This window comes from Mustela nigripes, chromosome 5 (assembly GCF_022355385.1).
Source record: "Mustela nigripes isolate SB6536 chromosome 5, MUSNIG.SB6536, whole genome shotgun sequence".
In the NCBI taxonomy this organism is placed as follows: domain Eukaryota; kingdom Metazoa; phylum Chordata; class Mammalia; order Carnivora; family Mustelidae; genus Mustela; species Mustela nigripes.
In genome coordinates this window covers 19,374,124-19,395,346 of record NC_081561.1, presented here as the reverse complement: position 1 = coordinate 19,395,346, position 21,223 = coordinate 19,374,124, and the positions used below count along the sequence as shown (strand labels likewise).

General features: G+C 41.5%; 1 pseudogene; it reads right to left on the bottom strand.

The window, feature by feature from the left end:
- Positions 1-3,504: 3,504 nt before the first annotated feature.
- On the bottom strand, positions 3,505-4,119 carry LOC132018536 (large ribosomal subunit protein uL13-like; annotated as a pseudogene).
- Positions 4,120-21,223: the final 17,104 nt, after the last annotated feature.

Below are 21,223 nucleotides of genomic sequence, written 5' to 3'. Positions count from 1 at the left end.
ATTTTCACGATTCACTTTCTTTCTTGACATTCCCACATAACCCTTCTTCCCATTCACATGCTTTAAAACCTGCCCACACCTCCATACCGGAATACCGTATGTGACCGAAACACAACCGCACCGCCCTTAAAACAGGACGCGCCAAGTTCCGTCTCGTGGCTCCCCTGGAATACTTGTCGCAGCTCTCCGGGTGACCTCACATAATCCAGCAAAGCCCACCTTAAACGGTAAAAGTAACAGAGGCACCCACCAACATACCTGATGTATTATGGTAATAATGGTAATAAAAAGAACCAAGAAGTGTGTCGGCTGTGGAAGAGCGACCATCAGGTCTGCTCTCGAGGAAGAACATGCTGCCCAGCTGGGAAGACGGCAGCTAGCTAGCAGCCTCCTTCAGCAGCACCTTCAGGACTCAGCTGGGTAGCTTCTCCGCTGAGGCCATGCTCTTCCTGGGCCACCGTCCCAGGCAATGATGAAGCATGACAGGCTTATTCATATCTAGCCGTTTCTGTGCAAGGCAGGCTACTCTAACTGCAGTTTTGCTACAGAAACATCCACTGCACTGACTCAGGCTTTGTATGATCTGCACGAAGGCTTCACCCACCCACTCCAGCTTGCTCCCCTTTTATCCTTTAGAGACATTGCTCCTGATAAATCCCTTTTTTAGAGTATCAGATGTCCTGTGGATCCTCCCCCACTGCCTAATAAACTTTTTGCATTTCTCACTTCACCAGCATCTGCTTTCCAATAGACGGGAGTTGACACCATGCTATTCCCAGCATCAAAATGCCCGAGGAACAGAGTCAAGCATAACAGTGATGGAGTGAGGGGGACCTGACCGACTCAGTCAGTAGAGCATGCCACCCCCTTTTTTAAAAGATATATTATTTATTTGAGAGAGAGAGAGAGAGAGTGCATGTGAGCGGGAGGTGAGGGCAGGGGGTGGACAGAGGGAGAGGGAGAGAAAGGGAGAGAAGCAGACTCCCCGCTGAGCTTGGACCCCCCCTCCCCACCCCCAATGCAGGGCTCAATCTCACGACCCTGAGATCATGACCTGAGCTGAATTCAAGAGTCGGATCTTTAACTGACTGACCACCCAGGCGCCCCAAGCATGTGACTTCGATCTTGGGATTGTAAGTTCCAGCCTCATGTTGGGTATAGAGATTACTTAAAAATGAAAAATCTTTAAAAAAAAAAATAGTAGTAATAAAGTGGAGTAGTGATCTGCCCATCATCTTGGTTTTTTTTTTTTGTTTCCCAACCTCCATCAACACTTCTTTGGAAAAAAGATGAGTAGAGAAAAACAGAGAGTTGTCTCCAAACCGTAGCATGTATCATACATATACTGCTGACAGAAAGAGCAAAGTCCCGAATCTTGGAAGTGAAGTAATTGGCCAAAACAGTCCTTTTTCTTCCAAGGTCACATTTAAGATGGGCACTGGGGAGGGTTTCCTTTCCTGAGGTTATACCTTTTCAGTTACTAATAGTATGACAAGAGACTTAGGGGTGAAATGATCACTAGTCTTTATGCCAGACTTAGTTTAGTTTAGCTCTTGCTTCTGTGCAATTCTCTGAGCTAATAACCAAAGCCAGACCACTAGTCGAGTCTAGAACTGGACCTATGGGATTCTGTTTCTTAGCAACAGAGTACAGAGCTCTGTTGTTCTACTACAACCCTTAGCTTAAGGGCTTCATCTCTACATTTATTTTACGAAACTCAAAATAGTATTCTTGGGTAGGTAGGTGAGGCTAATCTGCTCCAGGCCTGGGTCCCGACCACGTTGTTGTAACTAGGAATTGTCCACTTTGTCAGGCAGAAGTGCATTAGGAGAGCTGGTTGGATGGGACCTGTAGGATTAGGAGTGTTTTTAAAATATTGATTTTAGTGCTTAGATATCAGATTGAGCCACTTTCAACCTAAGCCCTCCTTTTTGGAGCACCATCACATAGGCCACAAGAAACAGCCAACACAACAGAATTCTTTCATGGTTGTGTTGTATCTTTTAACATTCCATCCTTTGGCAATAAATAATTCTAGTCCCAAGATAAAATACATGATAGTCATCTAACCAGCTCTTTCTTTCTTTACGTTAAGGGCTATAAGAGTGGCCAACTTTCCTGTCTAGGAAAGAAGGGTGTCCACTCTTACCAAAACTATCCTTAACTTAGATAATTCTACAGTTGAGTGTCTATTACACTCCAGTTTTGGTATGAGCTGTGTTATCATTTAGAACTTCTTTCTAGTTGCCAATAACAAAAACCACAACCCACATTGGCTTAAGGAAAGAAAGATAAGTTATTGGCTTATGGTACTGAAAAAAGTCTTAAGATCTTCAGGGGCATGAGGCTGACTCAGTCAGTAGAGTATGCAACTCTTGATGTCAGGGTCATGAGTTCACACTCTACATTGGGTATAGAGATTACCTAAATAAATAAACTTAAAAAAAGAAGAAAGATCTCGCTTCAATCAAGGCTGGGTTCAGAAGAAGGTTAAACCAAAACGTCATCGGGAAATACCATCTAAATGTTTGTCTTGAGAAGGTTGGGCTTGTTCTCTGACCCCATGAGAGAACTATCTCTCGAATCATCTCCCCAGTTCAATTCAGTAACAAAAAAATGTGTTAAGGTGTGACTTTCAACAATCCCAGCAAAAGTCTCATTTCTTTTTATTAGCTTGATTGGGTTACATAACTGTCCCTGAACAGATTCACTCTGGCCAGGAGAATGTAATATTCTAATTAGCCAGACTGAGTCTCATGAATTTTATTTTTTTAATAACATCTTTATTGAAATATAATTCACATACCATAAAATTCACCCCACATGAACTCTTTAGAAGTAGAATACTGAATGAATACCACCTAGAGCACCTGGACTGAAAATTCAGGAGGCAAGCTCTTCTAGAACAAAATTCACACTGTTATTAAAAGAAGGGTAAAAGGAGTGTGGCCACCAAAAACTGAGTTTAAGTAATGTGAACCTATTTTCTAAGGATCCCACCTGACATATTACAGCTTTGCAAGATTCACTCCTGGGTTATCTCCTGGGTTGTTCCCCACATAAAAAATCCTATGAGATTTGGTCCAAGACAACTTACTCATTGCTTTTCTACAAATGTTTAAAATGTCTTAGGTCCCAGGTTTATATCCACAACTCTACCTGGTTCCATGTATTATTGACACAAGCTAAAAAAAAAGTCTTATGAACTTCCTTATTTAATACTCACTTTGGGGGCACCTTGGTAGCTCAGCTGTTTGAGTGTCCAACTCTTGGTTTCTGCTCAGGTCATGATCTCTGCATTGTGAGATCGAGCCCCACCTTGGGCTTGATGTAGAGTGCCCAGCGTGCTTAAGAGATTCTCTCTTTCTCCCCCTCCCCCTCTGTCCCTTCCCCCACTCGTGCAGCTGGCGACCGCATGTGTGCCCTCTCTCTCTCAAATAAATAAATTTTTTTGAGGAATAAACAGTTTTATAATGTTGTTTTAATAAACAGCATTTAATGGGCTCAGACCAGGAATCTGTGGATCTTGAGGTCCTCTGAATATTTATCAGTATTCCTCTCTACATTCTTTCTGGTCTGTATTTGTAACCTCATGAGCAGTTTTTTCTTCTGGTAATGGGTCTTGGCCTTCCCCTTCCTCTTCTCCTCCAGGGTGACTGCCATTCCCTGGTATTTCCAACCAACCTCGTGAGCCAGGCACCCCAGGAAAACCAACTTCCCTGTAGGCTTCATGTGCACCGCTATGAGGGCAGCAGGAAGCACCATCTTCTTTTTCCTGTCATAAGGTGGTGGGATCCCATCAAACACCTTGAGGCGACCCAGGGCAGCCTGGCCTCGCTTGGTCCTATGAGGCAGCAGGCCTTGCACTGTCTGCCAAAAGTCACGGCTGGTTGCTCAGAAGTGGTGGGGGCCATGGGATGGGCTGGTGTTCATGTGCTTGTGGAGGAAGGCCAGGTACTTCAATTTGTTTCTGTAGAAATTGCCGGAAATGTTGATGCCCTCATAGTGCATGAATACAGCCTTCTGACCTAGGAACACCTGTTTGACCATGATGGCTGCCAGGTGGCCCAGGAGATGACCTGGCCATCCAGGACCAGGGCCATCCTGCCCCTCTGCCATCTTCGGGAGCCGCCTGGGAAAGTTAAATAAAGTCTTTTGGCTCAGTCACTCATAGACTGGGTCTATGGCTCAGCTGGTTTAGCATTGGACTCTTGATCTCAGCTCAGGTCTTGATTTCTGGGTGGTGAGTACAAGCCCCACATTGGGCTCCACACTGGGCATAGAGCCTATTCAAGAAAAAAAGTGGTGGGGTGCCTGGGTGGCTCAGAGGGTTAAGCCTCTGCCTTCGGCTCAGGTCACGATCTCAGGGACCTGGAATCAAACCCCTCATCAGGCTCTCTGCTCAGCAGGGAGCCTGCTTCCTCCTCTCTCTCTCTGCCTGCCTCTCTGCCTCTTTGTGATCTCTGTCTGTCAAATAAATAAATAAAATCTTAAAAAAAAAAAAAAAAACGAAGAAGAAAAGAGAGGAAACTCTCTCCCCCCAACCACCACCAAAAAAAAAAAAAAAAAAAACCAAAAAAAAAATAGAAATATCCCTGTGTCAGAACAAAAGGAACATCAAAGGGAAATTTTTTTTTCAGATTGTTTACTTCTCATTTTCCCATGACACCTGTAGTAAAGTCCCTTTTATTCACTATCGGTTTATGCAAGTAAATTCTTGAAGGAGATGAGGACCAGGACGCGACTGCTATCTAACTCCTGAAAAATGGTAGCAATAATTGTCTTTATTATTCATGACAACCATAACAAATGGCGCCTTTTCTTCCCCCATGAGAATGCTAATGTAGCCGCCTTCCTCAGGTAAAATAGATTTCTTTTCACCTGCTTCCTGGCAGAACATAGCTCAGGACCCCCAATTATGAGACGGACCCATGGCTCCGTCTGAGTCCCATGTGAGCAGGGACACTCTCTGAGGTAATGACAAGGACGCTGAAGTCTAGAATAAGAAGCCAAGGGAGAGATGGAGTGGGAGGAAGCACGAGAGAGCATTCCAGACAGAGCCAACAGCAGCTTCAAAGGCTCCAAGGCGGGGAAAAGGACAAGGGAGAGTAGAACTTATGAGTGGGCAGAGAATGGTCAGGGATGAGAAACAGAGACCACCTATGCTAGGCCTTCTATACTACTCACCATCAGGGGAGGCTTACTGCCCTCAAGGAACTCGTCAGGGATTACAGTGTCAAACTTCCTGATGCTCAACATTGACTAAAGCTTGGTTGACAGATACAATATTAATAAAGGATTGCCTTCAGGGTATGGAGCACATGCTTGTCTCTAAAAATCTATCCGTCAGTTAAGTCAGAAGAACTGAGAGCTGGACTGCACTGTTGAAGGAGCTGTGACTTAATGCCACACAGCCAAATTAAGGGACACATGGCAGCTGGTATCAAGATGACTCCCATGATGCTTGTCTCTCTCCATTCTCCTGCAACACTGAATCTGGCTGAGAAGACACTGAGGAAATGACACTATGTGATTTCTGAGGCTAAGACGTAAAAGATATTGTAGCTCCCATCACTTTCTTTCTTGGATCATTCACTCTGTGGAAGTCAGTGGTCACGTCATGAGGTCAATCAAGCAGCCCTTATGGAGAGATCCACATGGGAAGGAACTGAAGTATCCTCCCAATCATGGTGCCAGTCGGCCGACCATGAGAGTCCACCATCTTGAAGTGAGCCCTCCAGTCCCAGTCAAGCCTTCAGATGACTCTCGCCCTGGCTGACATCTTGATTACAACAACAGGAGACATCCCAAACCAGAACCACCTAACTAGGCAGCTCCTGAATTCCTGATCCACCAAAAAGGCACGATATGATTAATGTTTATTGTTGATTTAAACCAATACTTTTTGGTGTTTTGTTATGCAGCAGTAAACTAAAGCAGACATGATAAGAAACAATCCTAACATGCTATTTGCTACAATGATAATAATGAATTTTGGCAAGTTACTTGACCTTGCCCTCAGTTTTTTTCCTGTTGTGACTATTATTTTTTAAATTTTAATTTTAACCAAATCTGCTTCTGCTCTTATTTTTCAAAATCAATTAGCAACACAATGATCCCGAAACCTGGATATTATCCTTGACTGATTTTATCCTCATTCCTCATCTTCAATCTAATCATTATGTCCTAATGATTATATCTACTGAGTACTTTCAGATTATTTTCTTTATCCCATATCTTAGTTCAGGCCTCCATCAAATCCCATCTGAACTATTAAATATACCTCTAAATTGTTTCCTGCCTCTAATCTTATTCCTCTCAAAACTCTTTCTTACACTGCAACCAGTGGCCCACCTATAACCCAAATATGATAAAGCCATTATCTGGTGGAAAACTTCCCCCAGCCCTCTGACAACTCCATAAAGTCCGATCTCCTCAGCATTACCAGTAACACCGGTCAGGATCTGGCCTTTGCCTGCTTCTCCTCTTAATAACATGTGTCTCAAGTGTCAGTTCTCTTATTTGTTGTCTTTGTTGTCAATGTTGTTCCACAGCATTGATTTTTCTTAAGAGTTTGGTGGTTCTTGCTTTTATTTTTTTTTTTTTCTTGCTAATATTTGTTTGTGGGTCTAGATTCAACAGCTTATTTCCATGCCCAAATCAGGCTTTCTGGTCACCTATCCCAGTGAGTTTACATTTTGATTTGTTTTATGGGCGCGGGGGGGGGGGGTAGCTAGTGAGTGATGGGGAGGAGAAGAAGGAGAGAGAGAGAGAGAATCTTAAGTGGGCTCCATGCCGGGGAGTGTGACGCAGGGCTCAGTCTCATGACCCAGAGACCATGAGCTGAGCCGAAACCAAGAGTTGGACCCTGAACCACCTGAGCCACCTGGGCACCTCAGTGGGTTCAAGTTTTGATCACAGAACACTGATTCTGACGATTGTAGGTGAGAGGTGAATCGTGTGACAAAGTGTGGGGACATCCACACTCTGAGAGCAGACATTAAAGGCACTGCACAAAAATAAACGGTTAAAGAATTCATAGGTGCCTTTTCCACTCAGGCTAGGCACTTGGTCCTGGCACAGTGAGATCTGTACCCTCTCAACATATGCTCCCATTGCTAACCCCATTCAAACCCCAGAGAAACGCTTCTCTTCACCTTGGTCTGCAACCTTGAAACAAAAAGAGACTAACCTGTCCCAGTGCCATGAAGGTTTGTGAGTTGTGCCCTATCGAGTTCAGAAATAGGTACTGTTTCAGCAGGGAAGATTTGACAGGCAGAATCACTGAAGGAAGAGAAAATACAAATTAATTTTCATGACAAATCCTTCCTCTCAAGATGAATGCAATAGTTTCTTACATAATGAAGAATTATTCTCTAAGAAGGCTGAACATCCGTTTTCTCGCTTGCCTTTGTGAATCTGAAGGTTCTCTTGAATTAGCCACTATTTAAAGATATTTATTTATTTATTTATTTATTTGAGAGAGAGAGAAAATGAGAGAGAGAGAGAGAGCATGAGAGGAGAGAGGTCAGGGGGAGAAGGAGACTCCCTGCCGAGTAGGGAGCCTGGTATGGGACTCGATTCCAGGATTCCAGGATCAAAATTAGCTCAATATTTGAAACACTTGTACATGACAGCTGAATAAAATTTAACAAGGTTGAATAATTCATATTGCTTTTAAATTTCTATACATATGTTTAGAACGTAATAGGCGTGTAACATGATGCTGATTCTTTCTATTGACAACTAGATGGACAGTGAAAACTAAAATTTTAACTAGCTTTTGGTGTATTTTATTTAAAAATTAATAATGGTTAAATGAAATTTTTAAAAATTAAATCTAAATTTCAGCTCTAAAATAATTTGAGTAAAAAATCCAATACTCATGAACTTTGTAGTTTGTCATTTAATTCTGACAACTGAAAATATTTTAGAAGAAGACAGCATTTTTGAAAATGTATGAAAAATAATGATCACATTTACTTTAATTTACAGATTTTGATAAATGCAATGTAAATTTTGTACATCTTAAAGATTACATTTTATTTTTACTGGTTTCTGCTCAGTTCATGCTTTCAGAGTCATGGAATCCAGACCTGTGCTGGGCTCTGTACTGAGTCTGCCTGAGTTTATCTCTTTCCCTCTGCACCCCCACACCTCTTTCTCTCACAAATAAATAAATAAATAAAATCTTTAAAAATTTTCAAAAATATGTTTTGTTATTCAGGAGAATTTGTAAAAGTAGAAAGATAATATATATACATGTACATGTACATATAAAATATATGTACAGAGAGAGAGCAAGTGCTTATGGAGATAGCTTACTCTTAGCTGGGGCCCTCTACCTATCCCCTAAAAAGTAGTTGGGTTTGTTTTTTTTTTAAAGATTTTATTATTTATTTATTTATTTGAAAGAGAGAGAGAGAGAGAGAGAGCACATGTACAAACAAGCGGAGCAGCAGGCAGAGGGAGAGGGAGAAGCAGACTCCCCACTGAGCAGGGAACCCGATTTGGGGCTCAATCCCAGCACCCTGAGATCATGACCTGAGCCAAAGGCAGATACTTAACCAAGCAAGCCACCCAGGCACCCCCTTCTCTTTAGAGAGTAGTGTTCATGACTTTAGTTTGGAAATTACCCTCCTGCATAATCTTGGCCAAAGTCTAGAGTCACCAATGGCTCCCCCTTGGCTTTCCAACCCACAATTCTAACTTGGACCCTTCCCTGACAGGCTTAGGAAAAAACATCCTCAGGCCTTTATTCTGGAAGCAAACTCTTGGCTAGCAGCATGGGGAGGGAAGGGAAATCCAAGAAATCCAATGATCTGTTCCAGGTCAGATCATTCAATAATTGTAATAATGCCATGTCCAGGCTTTTCTCTTTTCTCCTATTTATTGACAATGAACTTGGGGTTTCCTTAGGAAAATCTTTTCTTACCCTTGAAGTATCACTGGAAGTGACCCTCTCCTGTATGTATTTTGGCTACAGTTTCTCTGTCTTATTTCTTTGTTAATCTGATGCTATCAGTGGTCTATTTTCCAGGAATTCTTTAACTCTTTTATCTGCTGCCTACAGCCCTTCTTAGATTTCTAGTGTCATGAATTAACTGCTTTTAAAATATCTCTCCTGACATTCCAATGGGCATATGCACAGGAAGGGAAATCATTGTTTGTGTTTAGCATGTCATCTTAATTCCAATATGTTTACTGACATTTTTCATCTCATTGCCTAGAGCTCGTGACCTTTAGCGATACCAAGACGCTGGAGTTTTCTGCACGCACACGTGGCTGGGCCATGCTTTATGCCTTTGGTGGAGTGATTTTCTCTTTTTTCACTCAAAAACCCTTACCACCTTTCTTGCTCTGGTGAACTCTTACTTATCCTTCAGAACTCAACCCAAAGCACTCTTTTCTCCAGGAAAGAACTAACCAACCAACTAAATAAAAAAATAAAATAAAATTTCTGAGACATCTCACGTTGGGTTAAGCCCCACTTTCCCTGACATCTGTGTACAGTATATCTCTGAGGTTGCCAGATAAAATACTTGAGGACCAGTTCTACTAAAAATTGTCTATTGTTGATCTGAAACTCGAATTTAACCAGGCATCCTGTTTTTGTTTTTCTTTTCCGAATCTGGCAACACTAAACATTTCCTCACTCGTTATACTGTATGGGATTTATCTGCTGACATGTGTACCTCTCCCTTGGGTACTGAAAGTTTCTTACAGGAAGGAACCATGTCTTTTTTTGGTGGGGAGTTAGTGCAGTGGGAGTGTGGCACGGAAACCATATCTTTTTTTTTTTTTTTTTTTTTTTTAAATCTTTGTATCCTTCGTGGCTGACACATTGTGTGACTAGGCTATATTCCTTAGGCTCTTTGGGTGGCAAGTAATAGAAACAACAAACCCAAGCCCAATTAAGCAACGAAACATTTATTGTAAGGAGAATTCCTGGGCAGCTGGCTGCGGGAAGCATATGGAACTGATTGCTCTCTTCATTTCTTATCCCTGCTTCTCCAAACTGCTAGAATCCTCTCTTTTCTCATTGCAGTGGCTTTCTCTGCTACTCCGTGCCTGGGGTGGATGACTATACAGTACTCCAGAATGGTTACATGATCAATGCTCCACCAACATTTGCTGAATTGAATGACTTTTGTTGTTTATGACATTTACACAGTGTTATTTCTGTGAAGATTCTCAGAGAAACTGTGATTTCAGGATCTTAGAACCGAGGAATAGCTAGGACTTCTCCTGAGCCCTGGTTTGCTTTATCCTATAAACCCTGAACCATGTGACTGTTTGCTCTTTTTTTTTTTTTTAATTTTTATTTATTTATTCGACAGACAGAGATCACAAGTAGGCAGAGAGGCAGGCAGAGAGAGAGAGGAGGAAGCAGGCTCCCTGCTGAGCAGAAAGCCTGATGAGGGGCTCGATCGGAGGTCCCTGAGATCGTGACCTGAGCCAAAGGCAGAGGCTTAACCCACTGAGCCACTTAGGTACCCACTGAGCCACTCAGGTTTCTCTCTTAGTCTTGGTTCTAAAGATGTTGGAGTTGAATTAGTTTTTCTTTTCTAGCAAACATGCAGCGCTCAATAGATGCATCATGCTTGCTAATCTCATCGCTATCTACATATTATCTTTAAGACAACTCTCATTTTATGTTCTCTTTCTTTCTTTTTTTTTTTTTAATAATCTTTGTGCCCAACATGGGGCTCAAACTCACAACCCCAAGATCGAGAGCTGCAATCTCTACTGACTGAACCAGCCAGGTTTGTCTCTTTTTTCATTTCTTAATTGCCTCTCTAATTTGTTTTCTTGTTTGTTTTTTAACTTAACTACTGTCAACATGCTGTACATTACATCCCCAGAACTTATTTACTTTATAAATAACCCCATTTCAACCCCCTTCGCACAAGTCACCCACCTCCCCACCTCCTGCCTCTGGCAACCACCAGTCTGTCTCTGTGTCCATGAGTTTGGTTTTTTCCAGATTCCACGTGTAAGTGAGATCATAACTGTATTTCTCTTTCCTTGTCTAACTCATTTCACTTGGCAAAATGCCCTCACATGCCATCCAGGTTGTTGCAAATGGCAGAATTTCCTTCTTTGTTAAGGCTGAATAACTTTATGGCTAAATATATATCACACTTTCTTTATTCATTCATCCATCAGTGGGTTGACTCTTGGAGATTTCCATGTCTTGGCTATTGTGAACAATGCTACAGTGAGCCTGGGGATGCATATGTATTTTTTTTTAAGATTTTATTTATTTATTTGACAGAGACAGAGATCACCAGTAGGCAGAGAGGCAGGCAGAGAGAGAGAGGAGGAAGCAGGCTCCCCGCTGAGCAGAGAGCCCGATGTGGGGCCCAATCCCAGGATCCTGAGATCATGACCCCAGCTGAAGGCAGAGGCTTAAGCCACTGAGCACCCAGGTGCCCTGCATATATATTTTCAAGACAGTGATTTCATTTCCTTCAGATAAATACGTAGAAGCGGAATTGCTAGATCATATGGTAGTTCTATTTTTAATTGTTTGAGGAAACTCCATACTGTTTTCTGTAACGGCTGTGCCAATTTACATTCCCACCAGCAGTGCAAAAGTCTTCCCCTCACTAATTTGTTTTTCGGTTGATTTTATTTAACGGCACTGTATGAAAAGAATATGAATTAGTAAGGAAAGGAAGCAAACACTCGCAATATTCTTGATCTACTACTTCTCATAGAGCAAAGACCAACTTCCTTCATTTGGGTGATTCTGAAATGAGCAGTTTATGTTTTCAGGAATCATCCTATGATCTGATCCCCTCATCCCTGCCATTCTGGCATTTCTGTTTATGGTTTTAGAATAAACTCAGCACATACTCATCTCTCACCTTTCAAAGCATAATGTGAGTCAAGCACTCAACGCTCCAGTAGGTTGTTAAAATACCTCTGGGCATCATTTTTTTTTTTTCAACCAGCTTAAAACACTCTTCTTCTACCATCTTAAAATTTACACTATTGGGGCACCTGGGTGGCTCATGCGGTTAAAGGTCTGCCTTTGCCTCGGGTCATGATCATAGGGTCCTGGGATCGAGCCCTGCCTCAGGCTCCCTGCTCAGTGGGGAGCCTGCCTCTCCCTCTCCCTCTGCCCCTGCTCACATGTGGGCACTCTCTCTTTCTCTCAAATAAATTAATAAAAATCTTTGGAAAAAAAAAAAAAACTTATGCTGTTTTCCTCGGGTCTTCAAAAACGTTGACTCTTGGAAGAGGCCCTTTGTCTAGTGGTGGCAGAGCTGAAAAGGGAGGCACAGCAAGAGTTACTGAAAGCCAAAACAGAGCCAGGAGAAGGCTCTTTGTAGTAATACCTGAATCTGTGCAGAAAAAAACCATGGCTGGCATTAGAATTTTCCTGAACAGTCTGGAAAGCCTCCTTAATTGTGCTGCTATAGAATTAACTTTGGGAGGTTGCCTCAAAACCACTCTATTTTGGATAATTGAAGCCATAGAAACTTTATTTTTATACTTAACTTTGAGAGTTAAGGCTTTCTTGTGTTCATGCAGTATCCTGAAAGTGGTCCAGGGCATGGCAGCTTTGAGGGGTGGGAGAAGGGAGAGGACGGTTTCTTTTATGTCACCCCCTTGCCCTTGTAAGGAAAACAGTCATCCTCAAACAAGAGAAGCTTTCATAAATAACGTAGAATTCCATGATAAGGTTAGCACTCTCTATTTCAGTTATGCCAAATAATTGCCAAAAGAAATAGGAGAGAAAAATATTGGTAGTTTTTCCATCAAGAGAGTATCTTTGTAATTTTAATTTAAGAAGCTAAATAATTAAAAGATGAAAATACGTATATTTCCTGAAAGTTCATACATTCCCACTACGTATTTTCCACCCAAAGTGCAATAAACAGGATAGAAAAAGGAAGGTTTTAAACTGAGTTGGGTGGGTATTTCCACAAATATTTAATAGAATATTGCTTTATTGTCTCTGTTCTTCTGTGAAGCACGTACCGTGATGTCCAGAATGGAAACAGCAAGGACCAAGATACCAACTCCTAACACTGGGTGGTGGGAGGGAATTGGGCTTGGGGGACTGGCAGGGTGGGACAGCTGTATTTAAGCCGAGGTCCCACAGACTGTGATAGCCCGAAACACAGGGGGCCCCAGAGAGGGCAGGAGTAAGAGAGAGCAAAGATGCTGCGAAGTAAGCTGTGGAATTTGGAGGTGAGACCGAGACAAAGGAATAAGGCAGCAAGAATGGCTCAGGAAGGTCTTTCTCACTCCAGCCTCTCCCACTTCCTGGTATTTTCATGAAATTACCGTGGAAGTGGGGCACCTGGGTGGCGTAGACAGTTGAGCAGCCCGCTCTTGACTTTGGCTCAGATCATGATCTCAGGGTCCTGGGATGAACCCCACATTGTCGGGCTCCGTGCTCAGTGGGGACCCTTCCGTCCCCCTCCCTGCTCATGGGCGTGCACATGTGTGCTCTCTGTCAAATAAATAAATCTTTAGGGGAAAAAAAAAAAAAGAAAGAAATGACATGAAAGCAGTAGAACACACAGGGCAGATCGCTGTTCGTCAACTCTTCCCACTTTCACCAGGCTCTCCCCTGTCGGCACCTCTCCATGAGCAAGTGGAGGCTGGGGCCTTTGAGAAGGTGGCTGGACATCGCTGGACAGGGCCCCGGAGGAGAAGCAGCTTTCATCGAGGACAGTTCCTAGCCCTCTGTCTGCACCCAACAGCACTTCAGAGAAAGGTTAAGCACAGCACTTTATAGGCCTGGTATAGTAAAACTAAAATTTTCTGTCTCCTTGCTGCTTCTTCTTCTTCTTTAATGTTTCTGATTTATTTCTTGGCTTAGAAAAAAAAATAATAATTGTAAAGCTTTGCCTTTCTCTTAATTCTACCAAATTCTCAACGTTTATCTATCAGAGGTCTTTACTGCGGCGCACAGCAAGCTAAAGAAAAAAAGGATGACTTGAACCTGTGGTGTGTTATTCCTCTCTATTAATGAGCAATATGATGGGCTATGAAATTCCCCGTTTGGTATTCTGAAGACCAGTTCATTGTCAAAGACCCGATCTATCTCTTCTTGGGCATTTTGGGGTTCAACGTTAAAAACATTTTAGATGATATAATAATTTTACATTTAAACAGGTACATAGTAGCATGAAAGTTTTGATACTTAATAATAAAACAAGACCTGTGAATTCACCAAGGTAAGGTAAGCACAATTGCTATTGATTGATATTGTCTTTCTGGATCCTGTTTGGTGTTGCATGTCAAGGGTCATCCCAGATCCTGTTTGGTGTTGCACGTCAAGGGTCGTCAACAAACCCCAGGTGACCTAGATTTTCTTCTATATCCTTTTCACATCGTATGGATTTGTGTTTCATATATTTAGGCCTATGATTCATTTTGAATTAATTTTTGTGAAAGATGTGAAGGCCATGTCTAGATTCTTCTTCTTCTTCTTTCTTTTTTATTTTTTAAAAATTTTACATGTGGGTGGATCTTACTATTCTCTTACCATTGACTACAAAATCTGTTCTTACTCCATTGAGTTGCTTTTGGGCCTTTGTCAAAGATCACTTGACAATGTTCTCATGGATTTATTTCTAGACCCTCTATTTTGTTCTCCAGATCCATTTGTCTATTCTTCCACCAGTGCCATACTGACTCGATTACTATAGCGTGACAGTAAGTCTCCAAGCTGGATAGCCTCAATTATCCCACTTTGTTCTTCAGTATTGTGCTGGTTATGCTGGGAATTTTGCCTTTCCATATGAACTTTAATTACCCACTTTTGCTGCAATCCACAAAATAACTTGCTGGGATTTGTTTGCAACAAATTCAATATTTATCTGTCTGAGAAAGTTCTTTTTTTTCTTTTCACTTTTGAAGGATAATTATTCTGGATATACGATTCTAGGTTGCTAATTTTTTCTTTCAACACTTTATCATCAACACTTTAAACATTTCAAGTTACTCTCATCTTGCCCACATGATTTCTGAAAAGTTCAATGTAATACTTACCCTTCCTCTTCTACAAATAAGGTTCCCCACTCTTTAGCTTATTTCAAGATCTCCTCTTTGTCTTTGATTTTTGGCAGCTTGTATATAATGTACCAAGATATGGATCTGTTTTCCTCCTCGATCCTATAAGCTTCCTGGATTATGGTTTGGTGTTTGTTGTTACTTTTGGAAAGTTCTCAGCCATTATTCATTTTTTTTTTTTGCCATTATTCTTTTTAATTAAAAAAATTCCCATATAATCAAGATACAGCATTCTATTAGTTTCAACCATTATTACTTAGAGTTTTTCTTCTGCTCCATTCTCTCCTTCTCCTTCTGGTATTCTTACTGAATATATGATGCAACTTTTTATATTCTCCTACTCTTCTAGGATCATCTGTTTCTTTCTTTCTTTCTTTTTTTTTTAAAGATTTAATTAATTAATTAATTTGACAGAGAGATCACAAGTAGGCAGAGAGGCAGACAGAGAGAGAGGGGGAAGCAGGCTCCCCACTAAGCAGAGAGCCCTATGTGGGGCTTGATCCCCAGACCCTGGGATCATGACCTGAGCTGAAGGCAGAGGCTTAACCCACTGAGCCACCCAGGAGCCCCAGATCATCTGTTTCTTTTTCTCATTCTCTTTTTGTTTTTCAGCTTGAGAAGTCTCTAGTGACCTATCTTCAAGCCCAGTGATTCTTTCCTCAACCATGTCTAATCTACTAATGGGTCCATCAGAGATGTACTTCATTTCTGTTTCAAGTGTTTTCAATTTCTAGCATTTCCTTTTTAAAACAATTATTTATTTATTTGAAAGAGAGCATGAGTGGGGGTGGGCGGGTAGAGGAAGATGGAGAAGCAGGCCCCCTGCTCAGAATGCTGACACAGGGCTCAATCCCAGGACCCTAGGATCATGACCTGAGCTGAGTGTAGATACTTAATCAACTGAGCCATCCAGGTGCCCCTCTAGTATTTCCTTTGGATTCTTTCTTAGAGCTCCCATCTCTCTGCATACATTGCCCATCTGTTTTTGTATTAAGGCCCACTTTTTTACATTAAAGCCCTTCCATGTTAATCACAGTTATTTTAAAATCCCAGTCTCATAATTCTCAAACTGAGTCTGGGTCTGATGTCTCTTCAAACTTTATTCTTTTTGTCTTTTAACATTCCTTGTCTTTTGTTTTTCTTTTTTCTTTTGGCCAGAAGTCAGACATTAGGTTTAGGATAAAAAGACCTGAGGTAGAGAGGCCTTTAGCATGAGCTTTTGTGTTTATCTGCTTAGGAGTCCTGTAGTCTGTGGTGCTATTTCCTATAGTGGTGGTGTCAGTGGCTAAAATTTCCTCTTGTGTCCTTGTTTTTGTATTTCCTGATGTCTTTCAGTTTTCCTAGAGACCCTCCCTTTTAGATAAAGGCTGTGGTTTACAAGTCTTTCCATTGTAGTTCCCTATTATTATACACAGTCCTGCTGATGTGGTGGTAAGGTGTGGGAGATGGAAAGCATCCTATAATCCTATGATTGTGTATCATTCTTTCAGTGTCCCTGGACTGAGACCTCCACCAGGATCTCAGGTATTTTTGTTGTTGTTGTTGTTTGTGTTTCTTCATTTTTTTTCCCTGCCCCTTAGGTGGGACAGGAAGACTAGAAGTGGCTGGAATTGGGTATGTCCTTTTCCCCACATCATTTCGGCTCTGACTAAACTGTTTTCCTCAAGAGCAGGCCTTTGTTAAGGAGACTAGAATGCTCTGGACATATTTCAAAATAGCTAGTTTTCCCCTCTGCCTGCTAGAAGCAGAAAGGAAACATTCTCTGACCTTCACTCAGAACCTGGTGGGAAGGAAAAACTGGTATAAGTGGGAAGCATCCTCCTAAGACTGGGTCCTCAGGGGACTTTTATCTTGATGCTCAGACCCCCACAATTAGTCACTTGATTTTTAGGTTTTCATACTATTTGCTAGTTCCAGTGGCCATTTGTGTTCTAGGTATGCTCTGGTTCTCTGTATTTCCCTTTCTCTCCAGTTTTCAGGGCAGGGATTTGTTCCGGATCTCAATTTTCTGATGAATCCAAGGAGAATTGTTGATTTTCACATTGTTCTGCTTTATTCTTGCTCTGAGACAACATCCACACTCTTAACATGTTGGACTAGAAACCACCCACTACCTTCTTTTGTACAGCTGTGAGCTGAAAACAATTTTTCACATTTTTTAAATGGTTGAAAAGAATAAAAAGAGAATATTATTTCACGACTAGTAAAAATTACATGAATATCAAGTGTTAGGACCCATCATTGTTTTATTAGAATACAGCCATGCTCACTTATGCACCTGCTGCTTCTGGGCACTTTCATGCTGCACAGGCAAACTGAATGGTTTGACAGAGACCTTGAGGTCACAGTGCCTGAAACATTTATTATCTGGCTCTTTACAGAGGAGAAAAAAAATCTAATTCCTGCTCCCTATCACTTAATTTTTTCTTTCCTTTCCTTTTTTTTTTTTTTTAAAGATGTTTTATTCAAACTGCAATGTCACCTTTGGAGTGTCCCTCCTTTTTAAAAAAAGATTTTATTTATTTATTTGACAGAGAGAGCGAGAGAGCACAAGTGGGCCAGGGGATGGGGGGGCAGTAGAGGGAGAGGGAGACACAGACCAGGAGCCTGATGTGGAGCTCCATCCCAGGACCCTGGCATCATGACCTGATCTAAAGACAGATGTTCAACCATCTGAGCCACCCAGGTGCCCCTTAATATTTCTTTATATATTTTTTAAATCTCTTTTTCTCCCTGTGCTACATTCTTGGTAATTTACTTTCCAGTTTTTTATAACCTCATTAGCCGTATCTAATCTGCTGCTTTAGCCATCATTCCCTCCCCCCTTTTCTTCCACAATTTTATTTAAAAGTTTTAACATTGTATTTTATCCTTTCTCTAATCGATGTGGCAGGTTTTGATCAACTCTTACTAAGCTTTGAGTAATTTCTGTGATACCGTCTTTTATTTCTTTACACATTTCATGTATGTTTATTCTATATTCTGTACCTGATAATTCCGTTTGAATCCCTTGACATTTAAATCTGAGGTCTCTGCTTCTGCTCCTGGTGTTGGATCGTTTCCTTACGTATTTGATGATCTTTGATTGTGATCTCAGATTTGGTAGATCAAGTCTGTGGTCCTATTTAAGGACCTGTCCAGAGAGGATTTTGCTCTGCTGGAAGCCAGGGGATGATTAGCACCTGGAGCACTAGAGCCTTCTTCCAATTTTTCTGGCTTAATCTGAGAATCTGAGGTTCAGTGCTCCAATTTTTCTCTTTTGACCCATGATGTTGAGACATCTTTCCCTCCATTCCAGCATCAGTATTGGCAACTAAATTGGTGACTGTCTTTAGGCACACTTCGCTTTCCCATGTGCATGCTCCTCCATTTTTTTTTTCCTCTGCTCAGTTTTCTTTTTTATTCTCCTAGCCAATTAGGAATTTCCTGTAGTCTCAACAATTTTTTTTTTTTTATGCAATCTCAATGTTTTATAACAGGAGGGTTTCCTGGCTATCTAATCTGCCATATTGGTAGGGCGGAAGTCCTATCCAGTTCTTTGTTCTACCCTTATGATTAATTTTGGCCCCCACTTGTTAGTTTATCTACTTCCTAAGACAAGGTAAAGGAGTTATTTCCATACTTTCTACCTTCACCTTTCCTTAGTGACAGCCCTGTGTCTGCCCATGTCTTCAGCACTTATTTTATCCCCTTAACAGACACCCAAGCTCAGAGTCAATAAAGATGGTATCTTCTCTTCGACCAGAGAAACACCCATTCTTTGGTTTCCTGCCAAGGACAGAATTTAGCTGTGGCTCTTTTCAAGCATCTTAGCTCTCCTGCTTCCTCCCATTTCTAAACACACACAACATCTATTCTCAGCCCTAACCTACTTAAACACAATCTCTTTGTTGACATGGTTCAATTTTTATTCACTGTTGTCATTATTTCAGTTCCTTCCTGTGGAACCACAATGTTCTTTCTTGCTCTTTGGGTCTCCACAGAATACGGCTTAAAGCTAAGTGCTTTTCTTCCTCAGTTTACATCATGGCGCATAGCTTGTTCTGTCACTTTTAGGTTGGTTAGTTACTTCTGTCCTTGTCGCCATCAGTTATGAATAGCTTTAGATGAACTAGATGAGGTATAGGAAAATACTCTGTAAACTATAAAGCTCTGTACAACACTGAGGATGATTCAGGCATAAGACATACAATATAGTTTAGGTGTTAGCTGAGGCAAATGTCCTGACTTTGGTTATTTGAAAAAACTGTCTTAAGTCCTTCTGAAGCTGAAAAGTGGAGAAAGGGAAGAGAGGTCTGAGTCTTTCAAGGGGGAAATAAGACATCCTATCTAGAAACAGGCACCTCTGAAACGTGGTGTGGAAGAGTAGAAGAAATTATAGTGCTCGTGGACAATCTGGATGAGGAAATCTCAGAAGCTATGTGAATTCAAAATGATGAATTAACCATGACAGCCAGCCTATGGTTCCAGGGCTAAAACTTGGACGAGGCAGGTTTCCGTTGTGCATGCCCGAGTGGGGCAACTAAACCTTACGGACATAGCAGAAAGAGCCTTGGACTAGGATGCTGGAGACTTTTTTTTTTCCCCTGATGAAAAACAATAAATTGCTGTACTGTCACATGATGAAACCAGTTCCTTCTTAGGAGGTTGCCTTGCAGCTCAAATTCTGTGATGTGATCATCATTACCGGTTGACATGGTTTTGTCTTGAGTCAAAACACTAGGGCTTGATTAATGGTTGGCTTTGTTATTCTTAATTCCCTGGGTTCTAATTCCCATTCCTGTGGTCCTGGCTTGTATATAGAGTCCCTGAAGGTGATGAAGGAAAGAGAAGACACAACCTCTCTTTCCCCTCACAACTACTGCCACCTATTCCGTGATGTGGTCCATACCGAAGTCGCAAAATCTCCCAACAGAAGCACGAATGTCGTTCCTGAGGCACATTTCTGAGAACGTGAGACTTTGTCCCTTCTGTTTCCCATAGCACTTCTCAGACACTTTAGCATCAGGAACTCCAGAACTTTTTAGATAGTGCTCTTCACACACATGAAAAGCATAATCGTAATTTTTAGTGTTAGAAAATACTTTAGAATATTTTAATAAATTGCTCTGTTCGTCTTTCCGCCTTCAAGTCGTAGATTTAAGGGCACCGTGGAAAGTCTTCTCTGTGTATTCTACAGATCATCTCAATCTGCTGCTACAAAGGTTATTATTTTTTTTTTTTAACTTCTGATTGACTCCTGGCTGATTCATTCTCAAAAGCCTGTATGAGAATTCTCACTAAATGTCCCATTGCATGACCTACCATTTACACTTATTGTTTCCCTTCTCGATTCGGGGTTGTTGTCCTGGTTTAGATGGAGGCTCCCCAGTTTCTAGGAGATGAATCCACTGGTTTATTCACATTTGAGTCATGCTTACCCGGGCAATGGACTGTAAGCACTCCCACATCTGGATGCAGAGGTCCAGGGCTGGAAATTGCGCCCACACCATCCTGGATCAGAATCTCCCATTTCTGTAAAGCTCTCCAGTAGTAAGGCTACATCCTCTTTCCATTTCTGTTTCTGCCTCTATATCATCTGTCCTTCCAAGTCTTTCAAATATGGCTTCAGAAAGAAAAATTCCTTATTCAAGATCTGGGCTTCAGTATTTACTTCCAGCTAAAACTTGCTTCTCGCCCCAACTAGACTGTAAGCTTCCTCTTGCTGATAGAACCTGTGCCTTCTTCTGTTTGGACTCCAGAAACTACAACAGTGCCTGGCATATAGTAATTGCAGAATCCTTCAGTGACTCAATGAGTTAATGATTTCTCTTAATGGATCCTGAATGAGTGAGTTCAATGAGCTTCTCTATTATTTCCTATCTCTTAATATTCCTGAGACTGACTTCAAACTGTCTCAAGTACAACCCATCTCTACAACAATATTTAGGGTTGCCTGGCTGGCTCAGTCGATTGAGCATCTGACTCTTGATTTCAGCTCAGGTCTTCATCTCAGGTTTGTGAGTTCAAGCCCCACGAAGTACCTCTCCTCACTGAGTTGACATTTTAGAAGTAGAGAAACAACAGATATATTAGCTAGTGATGCATGCTTCAAGAAAACATAGAGCCCTCGTATAAAGCACTTAAAAATGGTACCTGGCATTTCAATAGCCAAAAGGTAGAAACCATGCAAACGTCCATTAGC